This window comes from Chelon labrosus, assembly GCF_963514085.1.
Source record: "Chelon labrosus genome assembly, chromosome: 9".
NCBI lineage: Eukaryota > Metazoa > Chordata > Actinopteri > Mugiliformes > Mugilidae > Chelon > Chelon labrosus.
Window position 1 is genome coordinate 12,731,801 of NC_140359.1, and position 23,842 is coordinate 12,755,642.

Below are 23,842 nucleotides of genomic sequence, written 5' to 3' on the forward strand. Positions count from 1 at the left end.
CATTCACAGCTGTCACGCTGCCAGCTATCAGGGAGCTATGGGGCTACTGCACCTTGTCTCCACGCCTACGCCCAATCCATTCTAAATCACTGCCATTGTAACACACACACACACACCTTTCTAACAAAGGGCAAGTTCTGCATCTGCCAAGGACACAGGCCTAATAAGGGTGAAGTACGCAGCTCTGTGCTGTGACGAGCTTTGTCGCCTTCGTGCCTCTACCCCCCCCCACCTCCCACACCCACATACACATCCTCCATTCTTCCTCCCGTTATATGCTGCTTTGTTGCATGTTAAAACAGATACTGTCATTGCTTGACTGAGCCAAATTAGTGTTTGGGCATTCATGAATAGAAACTGAATGAAGTGGAAATGAAGTCAGATAGGAAGAGACAGCGAATGAGACAGAGATTGGACTTGCAATTTGAGATTGTGAGTGACATGGAGAGAGAGAGGGAGGGGAAGAGAGAGAGGGGGAGAGAGAGGGAGAGAAAAGGAAGAGAGAGAGAGAGAGTAGTCAATTCTGACAAGGAACCAAAAAAAGTGCGAGGAAGGGTGGGAGCGGGAAGGGGTAAAGGTTATATAATTCACCCTAATCTCACAGTATCAAAGTGTCTGAGATTCTGTCATTTGCCTCATTAGCCTCTCTTTGTTGGGCCAGAGGAGCAGATTTCATGGAGGATTTGGAGAACGGTTTTGGTTCTGTCTGAGTCGCTCGCACGGAGCAGCGAGTTAGTTTCACGGCTGGCGACATGTAAGCTGTCAAAGTTTTTCTCAGATCCATCTCCGACTCAAAAATATCTCTCAAGCTACAGACGGGGCCGTTCACGGGATAAGCGCACTGGTGTCTGATCCAGTGATCCATTTGTTTGTGCAGATAAGGATAATGCTTTATGCATAACCACAGGCTGAAGTGCCCTCGGCTGTTTTCATAGAGGCTGCATGCACAACAGTGACTTTTTTACCACCTCCTTCTCGCTGGAAGAATAAAACTTTCACTCTTAACTGTATTAATAGTAATAATTATGTCCCACACTGTACAAAAACACCTTCATAGTGACCTTGTGATGATCTGCATTTTCTGCCTTACGAGTTTTAGTCTCCTTGAATGACTTCCTTTTGCAGTACACAGGCCTTTTCTTTTTCTTTTTTTTTTGCTTCGCTCCCCGGACAGTGTGAGTTAGCAGCGTGGCCCACTGGCCTTCTATATATTGTTATAGTGGCAGGACGGTTATTGTGCCCAGGGTTTATATCACATTCTAATGGAGCAAGGCTATGAGTTAAGGGCGGTAGGCTTTTAAACCAGGGCTGTTAAATCACTGCTCAGATGACTTCATTAGCAGAGCAGGACACATGCTGGGACACTTGTGCCTGCACGCACACACACACACACACACACCACGCACATATACATACACATTCACCCCGCTACCTTGACGGTGTAACATCGGGGGCCAGACAGGAGGGAGAGTGGATTTATACAGGTGTGTGTGTCCTTCTTTGTCACCTGTCACTTTAACTCCCTCAGCATGATGGCTCATCCATCATCTGCAGATTGAGCTTTTCAGCAGAAACCAGACTGATTAATACTACTGTAGGACCCCCCCAGGGTTGACTGGGTGACTGGCTGACCTGGCTTCCTGGCAGGCTGGCTGTTTGAATGGATAGATGGATGACTTGCATCTGTGATAACTTTTTAGCCCACTGTATCTATTTGCTGAGTACACGGTGGACTGGACTTCGGGACTGGTACAAGGGACGTAGGAAGGAGGGATTATTGGAGAAGTTTACTGGATTAATGACAGGCTAAATGAGATTTGGAGTGGCTGGAAGTCTGACTAACCCGTCATTATTTGGCATGCTTTGATGAATGACAGGTCTCAAAAATGGATTGCAGGATTGTGATGGACTGACTGACTGGGAGGATAACTGGGTGACTGCTGATGACTAAAAGTCTCACAGAGTAAAGGCTCCCAGTCTAGTCTTATCCTCATTTGCGAGTCCTGTATAAAATGTAATTATTTGTAAGTCTATTATAAATACTTTTTAAATAATATTTTTATGATTTTGTTCTCAACACATATATTATGTTTCATTATTGTATACTGCAGAGATGACAATAATTGAGATCCTTGGGTAGACCTCAACAGTATATTTCAGATTTGTCTCTATCTATTCACTCATTTCCTTTATCACAAATCTCTAGAAAAATTTAAACAAAGTTCCTTTTTGTGAAACGCCAAAATCATTGACATTACCTACCCACGTTAAATACATACTTGACATTTTACCTTGAGCAAACTGCTCACCAAGGGTTTGTGTCAATTGCCGCGAAGACTGAAATGTCTCCACGCTGCCTCGCCCTTTGGCTTCTAGTTATGAGCACGCCTTTGTTATATGATTCAACTGATCCTGAATAGTTTTTCTTCAGCTAGTGATCTACAAATGGATAACTCATCTGCTTTGTCCTCGGTCACCTTTTCAAATCCCCTTTTCTTCGGTGAACACTTGTAACTCTGTCTCAGCATACTTCCGTACAAAACGGTCAAAAGCAGCTCAACTTCTTCGTAGGTTGGAATTAATGGCAGCAGTTCTGACCCTTTTCTTTCTTCCTTGACTCTGATTGTGTTGCAGTCTTTTATGTCTTTTTTTTTTTTTTCTTTTTCCCACCCAAGGAAAATAAAACAAGTCTTTGAAAAAGGTTGGTGTGTTGCCGGAGACAAAAGTTCCGCTTTAACTGTCATCTGCCAAGGTGACTTTTTGAAACCATTTCCTTGTGCATGTGTGTCAGAGAAGGTCCTCTGACCTGGTGGATAAGGGGCAGCCTAGTATGAGAGATGAAGCTTCATGTGTCACAGGGCATTCTTCCACTCCATCATGAAAAACTAACATCGTCCAAGGACAGCCATGCTTAGATCTATTGGTTTTCCTTCCCTTAAAGCTAGCATTGGACAACATAAATACTTCATACACTGACCATCAGTACATTTAAAGTTAGATATGCTGTGGTTTGTGATTTTTTATTTTATTTATTTTTTTACAGTTGATATTCTATTAAACCCACAGACAGTAAAGGAATACTAGTACCATTGACCCATAAATGTGGTAGCTTAATATAGTAAGCTACAATTTAACTACTGAACACTAAAGCATTTTGTCTGCGTTGTCTCATTGTTTTCGTTACCCCTCAGGTCCATAACAATAGCAGTTTGTGGAAAAATGCCAGTCTGTGGCATTCTCTTGCTTGAGCGGCTCCTTAAATTGCGGCGATAGACGCTTGTGCTTTCAGGAAGTGGGCAATCGCCATCTGTTCCTGGGCGCTGCCATATGGCGGGCCTTTTTCTCAGGGAATAAAATAAAAACAAATATGTCAGAATGTTCGTCTTCCTCCACGGATGCTTATCAACCTGGGGAGAAGCTGGAGCTCAGTGTGTCTGGATTAATGGTCTTACTTTACGCTTGAGGGGGAGTGTGTGCACGACGTTGGTGGGTTTTGCGTATATATGTATATATATGTGTGTGAGTGTGTTTGCGTGTACATGTGTAGTCTTTGTCAGGGCATGCACGCACTAATGTGCATTTATGTACTTGTAGTATTTGTTGAATCATTTATCTGACTTAGAGGGTGATGATATCATAACATTTGGAGCAGTTGGTTGCCCTAGTTTTTGGAAGCATTAAACAGCACAGGAGGAAAGTGCTTCAAGGTTAGCTAGAGTGACATTTCATGGCTCCCGCTGCCAAAGACACACGAAGAAATGCTCTCAAGCCATCATCAGACTCTCCATCTTGCGAGACCAGGAATTCAAAAGGCTTGTCACTTTTGAAAATCAGGAGAGTGTGATGTGTCATTGAGGAAGGGCTTCTTTCTTCTCCCGCCGATCCCCTTGTGTGTCCCCACCGCTGACTGACAGCTCGGGATGGGAGTTTGTGTTGGTGGAGACAGAATACATCTTTTGTCTGCTTGGTTATACATGGTGTGTTTTGTCTACGCTACCCCTGGACAGCGCTGACACATTGAGGTTTTCATTAGCCGTAAGCAGGTGGTGGAGGAGAGGGACGAGCCTGTGCGCGTCACTCCACTTCCATCCTCGCCCGTGTGCGCATCTGCACTGCACCAACTTGTACACTGTAAGCGCATCATGGAGGGCGTACATGTGTCTGCCTGCATGTGCGTGAATGTTCACTATTACATTTTAGCGTGTGTGATACTTGGAGGTTTGCTCCAAAGGCGAATAAATCAGTGATGCCTGGGATAAGGCCGTGGCCCCTCCTCAAACTGCACAGACAAGCTGAGAGGCTCATTAATCAAACGGCCAGTCACAGATGTGATGGCTTCCACACAAACCGCCAGCAGACTGTGAAAGTCACATCCAACAGAGTCAACTGTCAGCCAGGCAGGCAGGCTGCACTTTTCCTCTCCCCCCTCTCCCTCTCGCTCTCTCTCTCTCTCACTTTCCCCTCTGTTGTATTTATCTCTCACTCTCCCTTTACCTCCTCTCACCTCCAGCGTGATGCCTCGGTGTGATACATCTGAAATATTTGTCTTGTCCCTCTAAAAACGATCTCGAGGGTCGAGGAAAATCCATCTTCTCTGAGAGTGGTCATGGTCAAACCATTCTGGAGGCACAAGACATCAGTCATTACTACACATTGCTCTGTTCTCTTTGGTTGCCACACTGTTGAACAATATCTTTTTTTTTTCCCTCTGACCTTAGCCATCCAGATTCTCTTGTAGCCTAAATAAATCCTAATTTATTCAATGTCTGAAATTTGACAGTGGGGCTACGAGTCTGCTTCGGTACAGCTAATCAATATGTTTGTGTTAGGTTTATATTGTTTTGAGGTCAAGTTAATATATATTGTTAAATGAGTTCAGTATTCTGGGTACATTCAGGAGTAAAATGTGCATATCCACTTTATAGAAATGCATTCTTGTGAAAATAAGTTTCTCCATTTCTTTCCGCTTATTATATCAGATACCATTTCACTGCAGCAATCTCTACTCCCTGTGGGTTCCAAAGGGTTACAATTGTTAACAGTAATTTCAGTAATATCACTGTTCCCTGACATAATTGTCAGCGCATCGTGCCTGCGCCACAAGGCAAGCTTCTCAGCAGGATTATGTGTTTATCCCTCGTGTATTGTCAACTCACTGCACCTGCCCTCCAAAATTCCTCTCTAAAAAAAAAAATCCCAAGTTCAGATAATTTCATTATATAAATAGCAACCTCTGTGATTGTTCCAACCTCAGACCTTGCATGGTTTAAATAGTTGGAGGGATTCTTACACTAGAGCTAAATGAAAATGCTGCTTAATCTACTGCGAAAACCCTCCAAGGATGGATAGAAATGCTGCATGGAACAGGGACAAGACAAAGCCACCCGTTCCTGATTAAAAATGGCAAGTCCCAAGGCTCCTCGAATACAGTGGGGCGTTTGATGCAGCAGAATAAGGCGGTATTCAATTTTTGTCTTCAGTTTGGTGTCCAACTACTACCAGTGGAGTTGGAGCCTCGTGAAGCTGAGCTGCATCTTGAAAAATGACTTGCTACATGTGAGCAGCTATTATATGGCCTATTTAATGTTTGTTTTTTTTCAATTGCTGTTTTTTTCTTGGGTTGGCATTGCAAGTCTTGTACAAAATATCAATATTATGTTAAAATCCAATGCCGTGGCTGAAACAAAGTCCCTACACAATGGTCTCTGAGATGCTCTACTGAGTTACCACACTTGTAACCTCCATGTGTTTTGTTATTCCACCTGACTTTGCCCGCTTTAGAGCAACTTTCTCTTTGAAATCCTCGCCACGTCCACTGGGTATTTGTTTCTGTGAGCTCTGTCAGCAAAATAATCCCCTATTTTTGCCCCCCTGGAACCAGTTTTGTCGACCAGTTTGGACGGCCCGGGACTCAGTTCAAGACTCGGTAGCCTATTTGACACTGTTGCCATGTTTCCTGCTGATTTACTGAGATGACTTTTTAGCTGAGTGCAGCAGTCCATTGTCAAGAGCCAGTTTGTGACCGTCTGTTCCAGTCCATCGCTTTCTGTGCCATCTTTATTCACATCCTCTGGAGGTGACACTTGAGTTGGTCTTTTATTTTGCTCAGTGTGTTCGGTTGTTTGATGAGTGCTGAAATGAAGCAAAGATATTTTTTCTCCACTGTGTCGATACTGCAGTGCAGAAGAGACGCATTGCACGTGCTATGTATTAGTCATACGGTACTTGTGGTCGTATTGATATTGCTATTGATTGAATAAGTAATAATAGTTTAACTCATACATAATAAACCATTCTATGTTTGAATGTATATATATTTTTTTCCAATTGGTGTGCTCTGTGACATGAATGTAGAGCAGTGGTTAGGGAGGCCATGCAGTAGCAGAGAAGTGTCAGAGGTCTATTTTATTCCAGGCAGAAACCAAATATCATGTTGCATTTTTTGCCAGACATTGAGCCGTTCCATACTCATCCAGAGTTTGTCACTCTGGATGAGGACATCATCTAAATGCCTAAAATATAATGCATGTGTGCGTCTGTCCTCCTGTGTGAGACTGCCTGACGGTGAGGGTTTGTTTTGGTGGTACATCACGAGGTTGTATCCTGTCGCCAGCCTCATTAGCCCGTCGGCGGCGCCCAACCAGCCCCAGCCAATCGCTGCTCTCGACTTGGCTCCGACATTTGCATGTGGTCCAGGAAGAGATAATTAGAGGGATCTCTGCCTGTCACTGTTAATCTGGGACTTAGTGAAGGGCTGTGACGCCGACATGCTGATGGACTGACACACACGTCGACACACACACACACACACGCGCGTTTGTAGTGTCATACTCGTGAACCCGCGCTGGAATCCGATGCACGCGCGTGCACAAATTCCAAGTGAATACCTGCGCACACGCAGACACAGACGCTAACATTAGTCACAGTCAAACATGCACAAATACCCTCTCTCTCATTTTTCCCCTCAACTCTGCATTAGTCTTTGTTAACACTCTTTTTTTTTTACTTATGACCAACAGAGTTGCCTTTTTGTGCTTTTTCTTATCCGTAATACTGGAGCATATTACACATGAAATATATGAGAGTTGCTTCTCTATTGGTGTGCGAGCGATTGCATGTTGACTCAGTGGCTGTTTACACCGGTTGTACTACGCTGTTGACACAGGTTTTAGATCCCTGTTCAGATAGACTGTGCGCTTGTTGCTTCCCAAACAGGCAGAATGCTCGGTAAGCCTTTTGAACAAGCCCAGCTGTCAGCCCTATATACAGTACTTTCACCACACACATCAATACACACACATCCCAACAGACACGTATATGTGCCCATGCACTGGCACGTCCCCGGCTAAACACACACGCACACGCTGAAAACGCACACACGCGCTGCTGATTGGCAGGCCTCCTGTTTCCCCATAATTCCGACTGATTTATCCAATCAATCTCACTTGGAGAGCTGCTAAAGCGTTGACTAATATTAAGAGTAGAACATGCGACAATTAAAACATCCTTCAGGTAATTACAGAGCTGGTTTAGCAGCAAACAACTCAAGCATTTTATACATTCAGCGCGTTGCCCCCGTGTTTTATTTGTACCTGTTTGACAGCTAATCGGGGGAAATGAGGTACATCTGCGAATGCTACCGACTTTAATGCTCGTGTCAAATGTTATGTAAAATACCGCACTATTAGCTGAGCTTGTCTATGCAAATATTGAATCTGCTCACCTAATTGAATATCACAGACAGTGTCTCAACAAGAAAATCCCGTGTAAAAAGCTGGAGAGATGTTCTTGTCACTGCGAAGCCCATTTTCCGCCCGATGACAGGTAGACCTTTTTGCACACTGTGGGACTGCTAAATGGTGCATGTTGAGAGAGAGGGTGAGTACTATTGCTGACCTCATCTGTCCTGCTCTGTGACCCTTTGTCACCACTGATGGCACATAATAGTTGACACTTGACTTTGGGGGCTCTTTAAGTGCCAAGAGTGCCCAAGACCCTGGATTCATATTCTAATGCAGTCATCTTTGTATGCTGCGCCCTTACCCTTTGTCCAGAAGCTCTCGCTACACTTGTTTCCACTTTTTCTTCTTTTTTTTTCCATCACTATATCTCTCTTTTTTGTCTTGCTTAAAAAACACATATGCAGGCACACACACACACTTAGACCTACTCAGACAACGCTTTCACTGAATTGAAGTAGTCTGTCCCGCCCTCCTGCCCCTGTGCCATTACAGGTAAGCACTGAGGTGCACTTGTCTTGACACTTGTCCCGACAAATCTATAGACAGCCAAAACCAACGCTCCAGCTGGAATCAACCACTCTGCATGCCTCTCCTCTCCTCTCCCCTCTATCCTCCTTTATCCTTACCCTCCAGCACAGTTTTCCTGCGTTCACATGCCTTTACTACTTCAGTCATCATACATATTGGAGATAACAGACCGGGATTGCCATTGTTTCAGTTTAAATCACACTGATTCAGAGTGTGTTTGTTGATATCCATTCCCAAATTCTAAGCTGGGCATACAGTTTTATGTGAGCCATTAGAAAACCTAAAATATGTGGCGATTTTAAAGCGCTATTTATTTAGGGTTGAATTCTACCAAAAAAGAAGAAATTGCAGTGGCGGGCCGATGCATGATGTTGTTTTCACCCAGTGCATTTTGCTATGTCACTGTTGTTTCCTGTGAGTCTTAGACACACTTTTATAAGCATCATAAGCTTTGTGATATACACCGATCAGGCACAACATTATGACCACCTTCCTAACATTGCGTAGGTCTCCCTTGTGCCTCCAAAACATTTGTGACTCATCAGAGAATGGACATGGGCCTTCTGAGGGTGTCCTGTGGTGTCTGGCAACAGAATGCTGTTAGTGGGGGCCTTTGGGTCCTATGGGTTGTGGGGAGGGGCCTCTGTGGATCAGGCTTGTTCCAGTGCATCCCACAGATACTTGATCAGTTTGGAATCTAGTGAATTTGGAGGCCAGGTCAACACCTTGTGCTGTTCTTCATGTTTTTTGAGTTGAAGATGATTAATGTTATTTACTTCTCTTGTCTGGTTTTAATGTTGTGGCTGATCAAGTGTTTGCATAAGTGTATCCTGTGTTGTATATGGTAGTTGGCCCACTCTGGCCTAATCAATATGGAATCAGATGGCAAGATTTTTTAACAAACTCCCCATTGTTACAACTTTACAAGGGTTTAATGTCCAACCCTGGTTATGGGTCAGTCTCCACTGTCTCTGTGGCAAATGGCAAATATGTGCTTGCACTCGCCCTGTTTCCCCACCTTTGCAGGTTTTACGCAGTGTTTTTTTTCCAACTCTTACTCCTTTTACCTGCTCCATCTCACCCTCTCTGCTATCTTCTCAGAGAAACCATCATGGGTCATGTTTTTCTGAGCCTTTGATCACTGAGTAGTCTTTCAGCATGTTGACTACAAGGCCTCTCACCTCCCCAGTGGTTGTTGCAAAAGAGGGGGCACACTTATCTGGCTTCTATGATGTTGATGGTTGAAAGCATTTGCTGATGTTGAAAGCGTGTGTGCGCCTGTGTGTGTTTGTGTGCGTCCACTCAGACATGATGAAAGACTCCGTTACAGCACTGGGTTGTGATCAGTTGCAGCTACATTGTAGCTACTGTATGTTCCAAGTTGGTTGATAAGCAGTGCATTCTTCCTTACTTTATCTGACAGATAATGATCATATGACACTGCCTTCATTTGGGAAAATAAAACCCTCAGTGGTTAAAATTCTTACATTGTTTTTTTTAAATAGCTCAAAATGTTAGGATTTACATCTCCTTCTATCATATTTGTTCACTCATTGCATGGAAAACTTCCTTTCCTTGCCATAATGGGTTTGTCCTCAGGGCAAAAACTCAGGTTCAAATAGAAAAGGCTTTTTTTTCTTCGTCTTTACACCTCAAACGATGTGTGTAAACCATGGTTGGGTGTCTGAGAGCTTTGCTGCACCATCTGACTGCAGAATTCTGCCTTTTGTAAGATGCAGGGGATGGCCTTGATGTGACAGCTTGTGATGTTAGCCCAAGTTATTTTTGACAGAAGACAAAGAAAAGGGAAAGGAGGGAAAGAGGAATAAAAAGAAACATAAAGGTAGCGCGCCGGAATTTTTCTTCTGAGGTGAATTGCCTTTGCAGGAATCAATTCCTTTTCTCCTTTATTTCCTTTAAAAAAACATCTTTGTTTTCCTCTGTATCTTTGCTTTGTCATGGCTGTTAAGAACAGTCTGTTTGATTGAATTTGCCACCGGAGACATTTAGTGATCTTGATGGATTCTTTGGATACAGGACCTAGGCATGCTGGAAGCATCTTTTTTAGATGTTTCCCCCCTATGACATTATAGAAACAGGCCTACCCTTTACAGCAGACTGAGCGGTGAGTGGTATTATTTGACATATTGTGCTGATACATGCCAGTCTATAAGAATGCCAATGACAATCATAGGAAAGGACATTTAGATTACTGTCGAGGCTCCCCGTCCTGTCTCTTCCTATCCGGCCTCCTATCACTCCGTCTGTTTTGTAATCTGTCTTCTCTTCATCTTGAGTTTGACTTGTAATGATGAAGAGCTGGTCAGAGGGGCATAGATCATTTTGTGTGTGCCTGTTTGTGTGTGTGCGCGTATAAATGGGCGAGTTGCTGTTTTCAGTGAATATATAGGAGCCTGGTATGTGTTCTCATGCATGCCTGTGCAGCATCTCTGCCCTCACTGAGTCCGAGTGTGACCCTTGGGCTGCACCTTGCAATCAGTCAGCCGGCCGAGCCCTCCTGACTGAGTGTTCCTCCTTTAGTCCTTTAAAAGAGCCCTTCTTATCACTGCGTGGTAGACCTTCCCTCTGCCCCTCACTGTTCTCAAGGTGAGCCTCTCTGTGCGCCCTTTCTGCTTCGACTATCCGTCATATACAACTTCTTTCATATGTGTCTCACAAAAGAGTCTAGATGTCAGAGCTTTTACCCTCCTTCTAGGTCTTCATGTCAAGGTGAGACTTTTCCAGTGCTCTCCATGTAGCCTTCCACCAGCTATCCATCTAGTACGTCTGCACATCTCACAAAGGAGTGGGGAAGCTTAAAGGAGGTTCAGCTCCCTCCTCCTTCTCATTCTTACTTTCTCTCAAGGTGAGTCCCTTCCTGCTCGCATCTTTTCCGTTTCCCATCTCCATCATGCCATCTGACATGCGCTTTTTACTTGTGTCAGGGAATGAGGAATGCACTCACTTTCCCGAAATCCCTCATTCCCAAAGTCTTAACCTAAAAAAAATGGTCTTCATAAAGATGGATATACAAGTACACACACACTTTCTACCCCTTACCATCTCTCCTTCCCTTGCTCTACATTGGAAGCCTAACCGTCTTCACCTTGTGTTTGTCTTGTAATTTCCATGCTCACATGCCTGGTGGAGAGGTCAAAATGCCAGCAGTAGTCTTGGAGCCTGCCAACAGCAAAGGCATTTCAAAGAGGTTCTCCTATATGTTCAACATCTATCTGGGTGTCTGTGACCTGATCTTACCATTACTAAGGCTAAACATGTTATAACACTTGCCAAAGAGCTTTGCAGCAAGTGGACAGAAATATTCCACCTTATTTTATGAATGTATTGGTTGAAAGTGTGTCTGTCTCCGCTGTGGTGGTAATTTTCTCTGCGGTGGATTTTAGGAATAAATGTATATAATCTCTAGTAGGCATGGCTCATCATTGTATTACTGGCATATTCACAGTGCGTATTGAAAATCAAAAGTGGAAATATATAACCGTAAATGTTACAGCCAGGGATTGTGCTGTAATATAACAGTACGTCGCTGGATGTATTTTGTTATTTGATCTAATGCTTTCATATTATTTGTGGTTTAGTTCTCGGTTTTGTGTTGCACACTATCATCCCAAAAGAAATTATCCATAGAGATTTTAATAATTTGGTTGGTGATGGAAAACCCAATGCAAACATGTTGACAGGTTGACAAGTCGCACCATAGGAAGTAAAAAAAAAAAGATCACTTATTTCTTAAAGATTAATTTATTTATTTTAAACTATACCGAGCCTTGCGCATGAAAGGTCTTCAAGAGAGTCAAGTGGGTTTGCCATTTTCACCAACGTGTCATTTCACAGACAGTACCGAATCTTGTTGGCTCATCGCTTTCTCTTGAGGCGGTTGTGTCCATGCTGTGGGAGGCCAATGTGGGTTGATATCTGTCTCTCTGTATCTGCATCACTGAGAGCAGATATGGCTGATATCTCAGCATCTTAAACCTGACAGCGCCGATCATAATCGCACCCCCCGCGGCTCTCTCTCCCACCATCTCTTTTTCTCTGTATCGCATTCTAACTTGCACATTGGCGTACCTGCATTTGTCGTTCTCTTGTTTTGCGTTGCGCCTCACTCTTCGTATCTTAACAACACCTCTCCTCCATGCAGTAATGGTGCACTTTGGGAATATGCACTACATGCAAAGGGAGTTGGGAGTGATTCTGCCATTATTTCCATGCAGCGTTGTGTTTGTTTGCATGTATGTGGGTAGGTGGGTTTGCGTCAGAGATCATTTGCAAAGGGATCAACCCTGGGGGTGTCGATGCATCGCTGCAGTGGAGGGAGAGCAAAGGGGGTGGAGGCGAGCTAGTTCGCGGCAGATGTAGCAAACAAGCCAGCTCGCTTGAAAACCTTTGGCTCTGCACTGCACAGTTCACTACTTATTTATTTATTTGGGTTGGGGGGGCAAATATACGTTCAGTGGCGTTGGATATCAGTGGCAGGAAGGATCAAAGAGCGACACCACAAATGAAGCTGTCAAAGTGGCCCGACAGCTGGGTCCCGAGGCGAACATCCCTCGCTCGCACATTTTATTATGATCGCAGTGAAACCTCACAGCAAGTAGGAAAGAGAGAAGGGAGGGAAAAAAAGAAAACCGCCATCTCCCCGACCAGAGAGAAAGAAAAAGAGACAAAACGAGCGCTGCTGTATCATAGCCGGCCATTATGAATGTGTGGAGGGGATTAGGAAACAATGGTTGAAGTCACTAGGATCCTCGCCTAGTTTCCTCACCCTCAGCCTGGCAACTAATTAGCACTTTCAACACCAGTGTATGATCTCATTAATGTGATTTCTGCTTATGTAACGTGCATGCAGTCATTCTCGTTTACATACACACGCACACACACACACACACAGATTGCAGTGTTATTACATAAAGCATATGAACTTGTTTATTGTAAGTTTATTGTTAAGTTAATACAGTTAGCGTCATGAATCTAATGTTGCGGTAATGCTTAGCGCTGTTCCTGTGTTTAGGGCATTTACACTTGGCTTTCCCCTTATGTCTTGTAATTATCGGAGCAATTTGATTACGTTTGATGAATATCATCACTCATGGTATCGTGGTTTCTGATCCAGAGAAAGACAGTTGCTGCTGGACTGAAAGAAATGTTACAGGATCATACCGGTGGCACAAATGTGCAATGTTTTAAAAGGCAAGAATATAATATTTCCCGTAATTGCACAGCCTATTTGTATAGTAGATACAGTTCACGTCAGCTAATTAGTATCCCCACACTGAGATATAGGGAGAGGGAGAAAAAAGAGGGGGAGGAAGCAGGGCGAGGGTAAGGGTAGATAATTAGACAGAATTAAGCCATCTCTTTTAATCTAGCTCCTGAAAGAAAGAGAGGGAGCGAGCGAGGGATGGTGGGCGAGGGGGTGGGGGTTCTGGGGGTGAGGCATACATATTCACCCCTCTGCTCTTTCGCTCGCTCCCTCTCTTCCTGTCTGACACAGGGTGTGAATGTGTGGGAAAAGAGGGGCCTGGTGCCTTAGCTCAGCAGAATGGATCAGCTTGTGCTTCTGAGGCTGTAGAAGTGTCCCATTGTCATGATGTCACTGCAACTCAAGAAGGCTGACCTCTGAACCCGATGGATTCATGGCAGCCCACTGCAGCACCCCCACAACGCCAAAAAGGGCCAGATTGCCACTGGGTGCCCACTAGGGGGTACCCAAGCCTTTTGCTGTGGTATTCGAGGTGATTGCGGCTTTACAACGCGCAGCGTATGGTATATTTGCCAAGGAATCCGTCCGTCTATATCCCCCCCGATTAGGGGTCCTTTCTCTCGCGCTACCCCACTCTTTTTTTCCTCCCTTTCCCTCAGTTGCTCTGCCATCCCAGGCAGCCATGGCTCTTTTCTCTCTCGAGCTCTCCCTTTCTCTCTCCCTCCGACAAGCGTTGTATCTCAGTACCCACGAATATAGTGAGTGCCGCCAGATGTCGCAAATACATCATCTGAGGGATACGGTGGTGATGGAAAAAAGTCAAGGCACGTACGAGTGGGGGATGTGAGCTGACTCGAGCTCTCTGAGCGTTCGTGTGTGTGTGTGTGTGTGCGTCACTGTATGCCAGCATTCATCTGTGCGTGCGCACGTGTGCCTCTGTTTTCCAGGTTCGTGTGTGTTTGAGTGTGCCTGTGCGAAAACGGGTGAGTGTGTCCCTTTTGTGCGCGCACGCATGTGTGGAGGTCACAGCAGGTCAGCATATTGTCCCTCAGATGTTTGATATTTTATGTATAAGAGGGAGGCTAGAGCGAGAGGATAAGCACGTTCCTGACAGAGGCATCTCTCCGCCACAATCCGCCACCTCAGCAATGTAGAGCCCAGAGTTAGATCAACAATGGAGGGGAGCTGCCTTATACCCAGAGAGGACGGATGGGAGGAAGAGAAGGACACTACGAGCCGAGCATGACTGCTGCTTCTGGGGCAGGAAACGGTGATGTAGCCCGATCGTAGTAAACTATGATTATTCACGATATATGTTTTCTTAAATACAATGTGCTGTAGCGCAGATTATAAAACGTGCAAGAACACATAAAAGCACCCTTACTTATTCATCTACGCGCACCAAACAAAATCAGTCGACGTGCAGCCACACCAAACGTGCACGGGATCTCCCGCTGTCGCAGGTGAGCGTGTGTGTGTTCGGAGGCCTCTCGGGGGCAGAGGAGGGGCAGTGGCACCCTCATATCAGCCCGCGCCGGGGAGGAGATTCCCCGGAGTCGAGCTATCCCAAAGCGCACTCCTCTCTTTCTCCTTCAGGGGGAAAAGTTTACTGCCAGCTTGCTTTTGTAGTCGGCCTCAAAAGATTTGCGGCAGTCAGCATTAAAAGGCACAGATCTAAGGAGACGCCTCCAACTGAAATACCTACAGACGAAGGGGAGGAGGAGGAGGAGGAGGAGAAGGAGGAGAAAGAGAGGGGTGCAAACTGATACAAACATTAAAGACGTTAAACGTTCCTCTTTATACCGGCTTTGTACCCCAACCACAACAAAAATAACAACCAAACTACCAAACATCATCTCATGGTGCCTTTTTTCCCCCCATACTGACGCTTTGATTCATTCCTCTTTCGTTTTTGTTTTTTCGTCTTTGTCCTTTTTCACACAGTTATTTGTTCTCAATTGTTCAAAGGTTGATTTCTTTATTCGGCTCACAAACACGCAGGCTGGTTACCAGGGTGATGATGTGGCAGATGACATCATGCCCTGACTGTATTGTATGGTGGGTTCATTCTGGCAGAGTTCATGGGATGGTGGCGTGGGCTGGTGTGTTCCCTCCGTCTTCGCCTCTGTTCCTCTCCCTCTCCTTCCTTCTCTGGGCTCCCAGCATTGGCTTGTCCAGTGCGCCTTGTGTTCCCTGGGAAAAGGATTAATTATTCAACACACAGCCTCAATTAAATTTGAATTCGGCAGTTCAAGTAACCTTTTAGCATGGCGCATTTATTATTAAGGCAGATGCTTTGGCCCTGTTTAGATTTAGAGCTTATCGGATTCTTTCAGCCCCTTATCACATAGGCAGTTTACTTGTGATGGCTCTGAGGCTTGGCCTTGCCTCGGCTGGAATGCGCTGGGATATATTTTCTCAAACAGCTTCTGCTAAACATTTCTCACTATAAATTTTTTGTTGCTAAAGATTTTCTTGTATAATATGCACTGAACAGTATAGTAAATGTACAGGTGACTCAACCAGAGAACGTGTGAGGAATAGTTTTCGGTTTGGACTTTCGACAAAGACTCGACAGGACAGGATGTCATTCTGACATGCGTTTTCTAGTATAATGAAAACTTAAGAGCATTCATCTCTTGCAAATGCCTTGCTTTTTTTCCCCCATCATGTTCCTCTACTCAATTCCTCCACTGAATGGAGTGGAGGGGCAGGAACAAAATAAGGGCTAATAGTAGCAGGATCATTCAGCTATAGAAACACATAGGGGAAAAAAAGAGAATTAATTTTCATTTTAGAACAGACACACATACTCATGGCTGATACATATTTAACAAACGCTGAATGAGCGCTCCGTGACTACAGATGTTTTATACGGCTACACGAAAACACAAACGCTCACATTTGCCGCCTGCACACAACAGAGCCACGGAACGCAACAAGAAAACGAGAAGAAACAGCCTTGACGGTCCCTTTCAGTGATCCCCCTCCCCCAGTTCCTGTCTCCCTGTTTCTCTCTTCCTCCATCAGAGGAGGTGGTGCCTTTGTCAAGCAGGAGCACAGAGACCTCACAAAGCGAGGGAAGATGTCACAACAAACAAAAACAGCATAGTAACCCCCCGAAATCTAATCAGGAGCCATTGATTCATGCTCTGAATGGAGACTGAGTACCTTGAGAGTGGCTCATCCAATAAGGCCATAGACAGCATGACAGGGGCCTTCACAATTCAGCTGTGTAGTTCACTATCATTCTGTTCTCACCTTTAGACTCGACTCTATCAACCCAAAGATGATACAATCATCACTCCACTCCAACATTTTATGTCCCTTTTCCCAGGACCGCTAATTCTTCTGTCATCTGTGTACCTCAATCAATGATTTTTTTTTCTTCTTTATGATTTGATGCGTGGAGTATTCTTTGAACAGTAATGGGCTTGCTTTGCGAATGCGGAGAGATAATGTGTGAGTGTTAGTTACTGCGATTGTGCTTATGAAGGATGCATCGATCGAGCAATTAAGCATAAGGTAAACCTTTACTTAGCAGGTTTGCCTTGAATTTCCTTTTTTTTAAAACTTAAATTGGAAAAGACACATTTCACTAATGCTTGCCTTTTCTTTCTTCATTCCAGTATCATTATCACCCTTTGCCTTTTGCTTTCTTTGCTATAGAATAAAATAAATAAAAAAATCACATTAACAGTGTAACTCTATTAACACTTGTTGTGGGAATCTGTGACATTTCAGATGAAATTATTTAATCTATAATATGTGCATGCCCTTCTGAGTTTTTTTTAATGCTCAATATAATGCAACAACTTTGCTCTTATTATTTGTAATGATACTTTGGCATTATAGGGTAGAGATATTGATTTTCGGGAACCCAAAGCATTTATTGTGGAGGTAAATGTTATTATTTTAATATTGGAGTCATGCTAATTTAATAGAGCGTAACATACACACTCGGGTGTGAGCCGCAGGGGTCTCTCTGTCTCTCTCGCTCCCTCTCTCTTCCGCTGAGCTTTATACAATATAGAATAATCTCAGGTAATGTCAAAAGACCAGTCATGGCTGCTTCCAAGTTTTCATTTGGCCCTGCTTCAGCAAACAGAGCTGACATGTTGTTTTCCCACTTCTCGTATTTTAGCCTGTGTGGATTGTCATTATTGTTATGCGTTAATAATGCCATGTGAGTGTTTTTGGGAACTCACTGCAGTCCACAGTAAAAATAATCACACTTTATGAACCAGTGGGGGTAAAAAAAAAGAAAAAAAAAAGAGTCACTGTTAAGCTTTGTAACACACATCTATCCCAGCGGGCAATCCTTCCCTCCTTCCCTCCATCACTTGTTCACTCTTGCTACATCCCTTACTGCCTCTACTCATCATCTCAGTGTATTGTATTAATATTTAATCCATTGCTGAAATATTAAAGTAATTGCACTGTCAGTGAGGGTACCTCTGCAGTACAGGAGACTATAGTAGCCATGTGGCTCCTGAGAAGGTCGTAAGTTCACAGTCTTCAGCAGTGTTATGCAATGAACAACCCCTAAACACCCACAATATCTACATTATAATTATAATAAGATAAATGTCAAATGCACTTTAAGTTATTGTGCAGGACACTCAGGCCCTTGCATAATGAGTTCACACAATGCTGATGAAGCTAATCAACAACAGTTATTAGCTGTTGTCTAGCTGATAGCTGATTAGCCGATATGTCAACCAGCAATGATTGTTTGCCACAGCCAAGGAGGGGAGCAACCTTTGCGATGGAGATAGAGTGGCCCACAGCAACCGGGAGTATGGCGGAGTCTATCGCAGAGAAACACGAATTACAAATGTATGTAATTTTCTGAGATCTCTGATTGTCGGGAAGAATGAAACAGAATCAAAGAAGTGTCCAGGAAAGGTTTCTAATGCTCCAGTAGAAGGAGCAAAGACAAACATAGATTGCAGTTGGTAGTTGTAATTACTCTCACTGCCAGAAGGGGGAGACACATTTTTTGCATTGAAGCTTTAACTTAGAATTGCCATTCTTTGTATACCTTTTGCCAGTTTTTGAATGAGATGGACAATAAGTCAGAACTAGAGAGATTTGTAAATGTCACTGTGTGTGTCATACAGGACAGCCTCGCCCCAATACAACGCACCTCACTTTTTCACTGCACTGTTCAGTTGAGTTGATGAGTTTGTGTGTTAAATGGTTGGCGGGACGTCTTCCCCTACTATTCTTAATAGATTGCAAGATCCCTGGCCTCTCAGTTGTAACCATGGCAACTGGCCCATTTGCCTGCTATGTATGTGAAAATGGGGTTTAAGAAGTTTGAGAGTAAGTGTGACACCGGGTCAGACGGAGCGACAGATGGACGGCTGTACTATAAGAATATAGGAAAGTCTGCCCTCGACTCTTCAACAGCATCTCTGTTCCTGTCTTGCTCTCTCTGCCACTCTCTCTCTCTGTCTCTCTTTCAGCCATCTGATCAGCTGTATTAACACGGGGACACTTGCTGAGTAGGGTTAAAAAGGGCATCTATTCACTCGGCACAGACACCCTTCACTGCTCCCTCTCTGTGCATCCGTCTGTGTGTGTGAATGCGTGTCCTTGCATGTTGTTGAGTGGGTGTGTAAAAACTTATTAGAGTGGGACGTAGGTGTGTGTGCATGTCTATATATGTGTGTGCGCTTACCCATGCTTGGACAAAGAGGTGGGGCCCTTTTTTTTTAACACTCTGTCAAAGGCGTTACCAGTAGAAAGGAGGATTTTGGGGTGGCCTCCCCCCAACTCACAGATATGAAGCTGTCATGGGAAGAATAGCTGCATTCATTGAATGACACTTATTTTCTCCCACTTTACACGAGTGCAGCGAACAAAACAGGCAGGGGAGCAGCTGAGGAAGACATTTTCTTCGCCTTCGTTGGCAATGACAGACATGCAGCAATTACTTTAAGTCTAAGCAGACACCAAGAAAACTGCCATTCCTGCTTAGCTTTGTTACTGCATTCTTGCAAGCTGCCTTAGGCTTTTTTTTATTTACCGTTGATGTGACGTGGGTTTGAGTGCGTGCGAGGGTGTGTGTGCACTTGTATTACTAATGTTGCAGGGACGGAAATCAGTCAATGTGTGTGCCTCCCTTCTTTTGGTGGCAAAAAACAAGCTCCAACAAGGTAAATCAATATATTTTAGTGGTAAGAACACTTGGTTTGTTGTCTACATTTTGTTCCTATATTCCCACAATAACTCAAACTGTTGATAACCAGGTTATTGCAAAGCTACAACCTACTTTAGTTGATATGGTAAAGCGTAATGCTGGTTATCTGGCTGACCACCATGAGTGTTTCAAGAAACGCAGAAAAAATCTTTCTCAGCGCTGTTAATTTTATGCACAGATAATTTTGCAAAGTGGATGTAAAGCATTGCCTTTAAATAAAAGCAGCATGTCTAGCAGTAGTGAAAAAGAACCACATTTTACTGAGGAACAGCTATATGGTGTTTATGTTTGGTGAACAAAGCAAGACGTTAGACTTGTGCGATGGTATTTTGTAAATCTGGAATAAAACGCCAGAAAGGCAAATGGTTAGAACTGAAATTATTTCTGAATTATTTTCATGACTTTGCGTTCTCCACATTACACAGAGGCGTGATATATATATAAAGGTAATCTCTATAAGCAGTTATCAGCATATGAATATGCAATACTTGCTGAAACAAAACATCTCGTACCTAAGAACAGAGTAACTTCATTCACATAGACGTGGTTCAGGATGTTTTTTTAATCACCCACGCAAGAATGATTTCAAACAGTAGTGAAAGAATCTACCGATGAAAGCCAGAAAAAAGTACAGTTGAGAGCTCAAAACAAACCTAGACTAAGACGTTGCAGGCGTTTTTTTGTTTTTTTTTCCCCCACAGCACACCATATGGCAAAGAATCGTGAAGATTGAAGGAGACAACTCTCTTAAAATTACATCGGCAAAGTCCTCAGTTCACACGGTCAAGAAGCAGGGGTTTGAGAGTTGGTGGTAACATTCCACCGCAACGTTGCACTGCACTTACATCAGGATATGAGGTTTTTGTTCATATCCCACAACCTTGATCTGGGAGACGCTCCCAATGAACTCACACAACCTTCTACCTCAGATTATGTCCTAAATACACACATAGATGGTTTGCCCTCTAGGCTTGCAAGAGAACAAACGTACACATGTGTGTTCATACATCACACACCATCTATTTGTGTGTTGTCACATTGCCCACTCTGGGTTATCTAATAGCTTGGCAGAAATGTGTCTCTCCACCTATGCCACATGGCACAGGTGATCTAATCTGACCGTGACTAAATTAAAAGTCCTTTTGGTGCGGAAGTGGATAACAGTGTTTCCCTGTAGCTCACCTTGCCTCCCTTCTGCCTCCCCCTGCCTCCTTTTCTTTGCCTACCCTCTTGCCCTTGTGGCCCACGGCCCATTTTCCCACCAAGAACAGGTGTCCCCACCACACCAGAGAAGAGCGTGTCTTAATCAGTCCCACAGCCGTGCGTGCCACCCGTACACGTTCACACGCTCTCAGCATAAATACACAACCATGCATTCATCCGTGCAAAGTCAAATTAAGGCCAACCGCACGCTCACTCACACTCGCTCGCACACACACTCTGCGAGGGACGCCCCACTGTCAACCTGCCTTATGTCTGGGAGTGACACTTGGATGACACCAGCAGCAGGATTATAAGCGCATATTTATTAGCCTTAGCACCGGCCGCGTGCAAGGCAGGGGCAGGAGTGCACACACAGGTACAGAAGTACACTGAGTGAGGGAAGCCAGGGACGCAAACCAAATGACAATTAAACCCCATTAATTATGTAATGGCTAGATGCAGACAGTGGGAAAAAAAATGTCTTGTGCAGGTCAGATTCTTAAAATCTGTACACCTGTTTACACCTGTCTCTAGTTTATATATTACACATTTCTCCAGACCATCATTTTTAAGATTTTGTGGGGCATAGGTTTTAAATAAAGTCATGCAACATTACCAGGCCACATTTAAAACAACAATACACTTGGGAAATACTGTTGCTAGTACTTAATCATTAATAGAAAGGCAGTGACCAGTGGTTTGAACTGAAATACTTTCTCAGGAGTAATATTATTTCCCTTATCTGTGCTGCATTGTGCTAGGAGACGAGTTTGACCTGCATGAACTTTGACACTGGAACGTGAGACGTTTTCCTGCTGAAATTTAGAGTCAAGTGGCAGATAGAGATGAAAGGACTTTGCTATTTAAAGCAGAGAATTAATAAAGAGAAGCAAAAACAAAGACCTTGCTCGTTGTTACCATTTCCCTCCAACTCTGTCCTTATTATCCTGTTTTGATGCTTTAGGGAGACAACTGAACTTCAGGTGCCTCGAAATCCCTTAATGAACCCTCTCTTACCCCTCAGCCTGTCCTGCCTTACTCTAAGCTGGAACAGCAGCCGTTGCTTTGTTCCTCTTCGGTGTAAGAGTGGCTACATAGATCCAGACTGACTTACCCATTTAAAGGGAGGCCAGTCACCCGCTAACGCAACGATACTTACACAACGTGCTCAAACATACACACCTGCGCGTGTGTACCGGTGCCTGCGCAGATGAAGCTGACACACATGCACAACCAACCCACCTGTCTGCCACTATGAGCATTCTGTATGCGCACTCTGCTTCAATAAACATATAATGCAACAGTTAATTTGTAAATGAATTTGTGCTCACAGGCATGAGCCCTATGAGCCTGTTCTTTCCGACATGAAAGAATCAAATAGTACGGGGAATCTCCTGCACAAACAACACAATAGAATTTTTTTTTAGCCAAATCCAGCGTCAAAGATCAGTTTCTGTCCGTCATGTACATACAGCTCTGAAACTAATCCAAATGAGTGGACTCTAAATATACAAACAGGCTACTGAGATACTCTTTCTACTCCTTTCTCTAACTGTCATTCTCTTGTACAGTCAAATATATGGGCATTTGACCAAATAGCCAGTACATTATACTTACATAGACCGATCAGGCATAACATTATGACCATCTAATACTGTGTAGGTCTCCCTTGTGCCTCCAAAACAGTTGTGACTAATGTTTGGCAACAGGATGTTCTTAGTGGGGGTCTAGTGGTCTGGTCTAGGTGGGAGGTACATGTGGGTGAGACATGTAACATCCACACAAATGCCAGGTCCAAACGTTTCCCAGCAGAACATTGTATTGTCACAAGATGATCAATGTTATTCACTTCTCCTGTCAGTGGTTTTAATGTTGTGGCTGATCGGTGTATTTAGACCTGGTAGGGAAAAGCGGTCACTGAAATTGAACTTTAATCCTGTGTAAGAGCCAGTTCACAACTGCCAAATCATACTGAGGCAGGGATAATAACGAGAGAGAGGCTGTATCATTAGGACAAATGCAGACACAAAAAAGAGAGAATGAGAGAGCCACTGAGATCAAGGGAGAGGAACGGGCAAATGAAGAGTGACATGGATTGGAGTAGAACATATGTTGGGCTCAGGCAGCATGGCTAGCTTTCTAGCTTCCTTAAGCTCTTTTCACAGCTATGGATGTATATGGAGTTGGCCGGCTGGCTGACTGGCTAGCTGGCTGGCACTGTTGGCTGCTCAGTGGTCCTGAACCAGCCTATTTGAAAAGCCTGATGTGTTTTATTTGGGCCTGCTTCACACTGTCATCTGCGCTCGGAGATAGAGTGTAATTGAGAGTCAACTCTAATCTGCATGGAGGCAAGCCGAGGAAAGTCTGGTAGGTGGAGAGGAAATGGGGTCCCTGAATTCATGGAGAGTTGCTTATCGAAGTGTAAATCTTGTGTAGTGACATTTTTACAAGAAACTGGATATTATTGACCACATCATTTTTTGTGAATTATTTTCGTCTCCTGCTTGTAGCTAAGGTCTTACCATCATTTGCCTCCTCACCTCTCCTGTATCATCCGCGGGGCTGTAACATACACATTCATTTGACTCCAACTTTACCTCTCTGGAAAAGGCTGAACTCAAGGTCACTGTTGTCGATAACCTTTTTCATCCTCCTCCTTTTCTCTCTTCCTTTCGTTTCCCTCTTTGCTGTCCTTGGATTAAAGCAGCGCAACTTTTTGTGGACCTAGGCTCAGACCGTTCGGGCAGCAGTAGTGTTTGTGTGAGCCTGTTTGAGCCTGTGCGAGTGTTTTCTGGTGAAAATGCCCAATCCACAGTAAACCTTGGGAAGCCAGTAATAGCTCAGAGGAACACTGTGTTTGGAAGGCCAGACCCCAGCCTCTAATGGTACCATCTGAGACAGTTCAAACATATCAAAGGAGAGCTCTGTGAGGGTATG

General features: G+C 44.1%; 1 protein-coding gene across 1 annotated transcript in view; it reads left to right on the plus strand.

Moving 5' to 3' along the window:
* The window catches only part of kiaa0825 (KIAA0825 ortholog), a 110,553-nt gene that overhangs the window by 46,822 nt on the left and 39,889 nt on the right, over positions 1-23,842 (plus strand). The window lies entirely within an intron of this gene.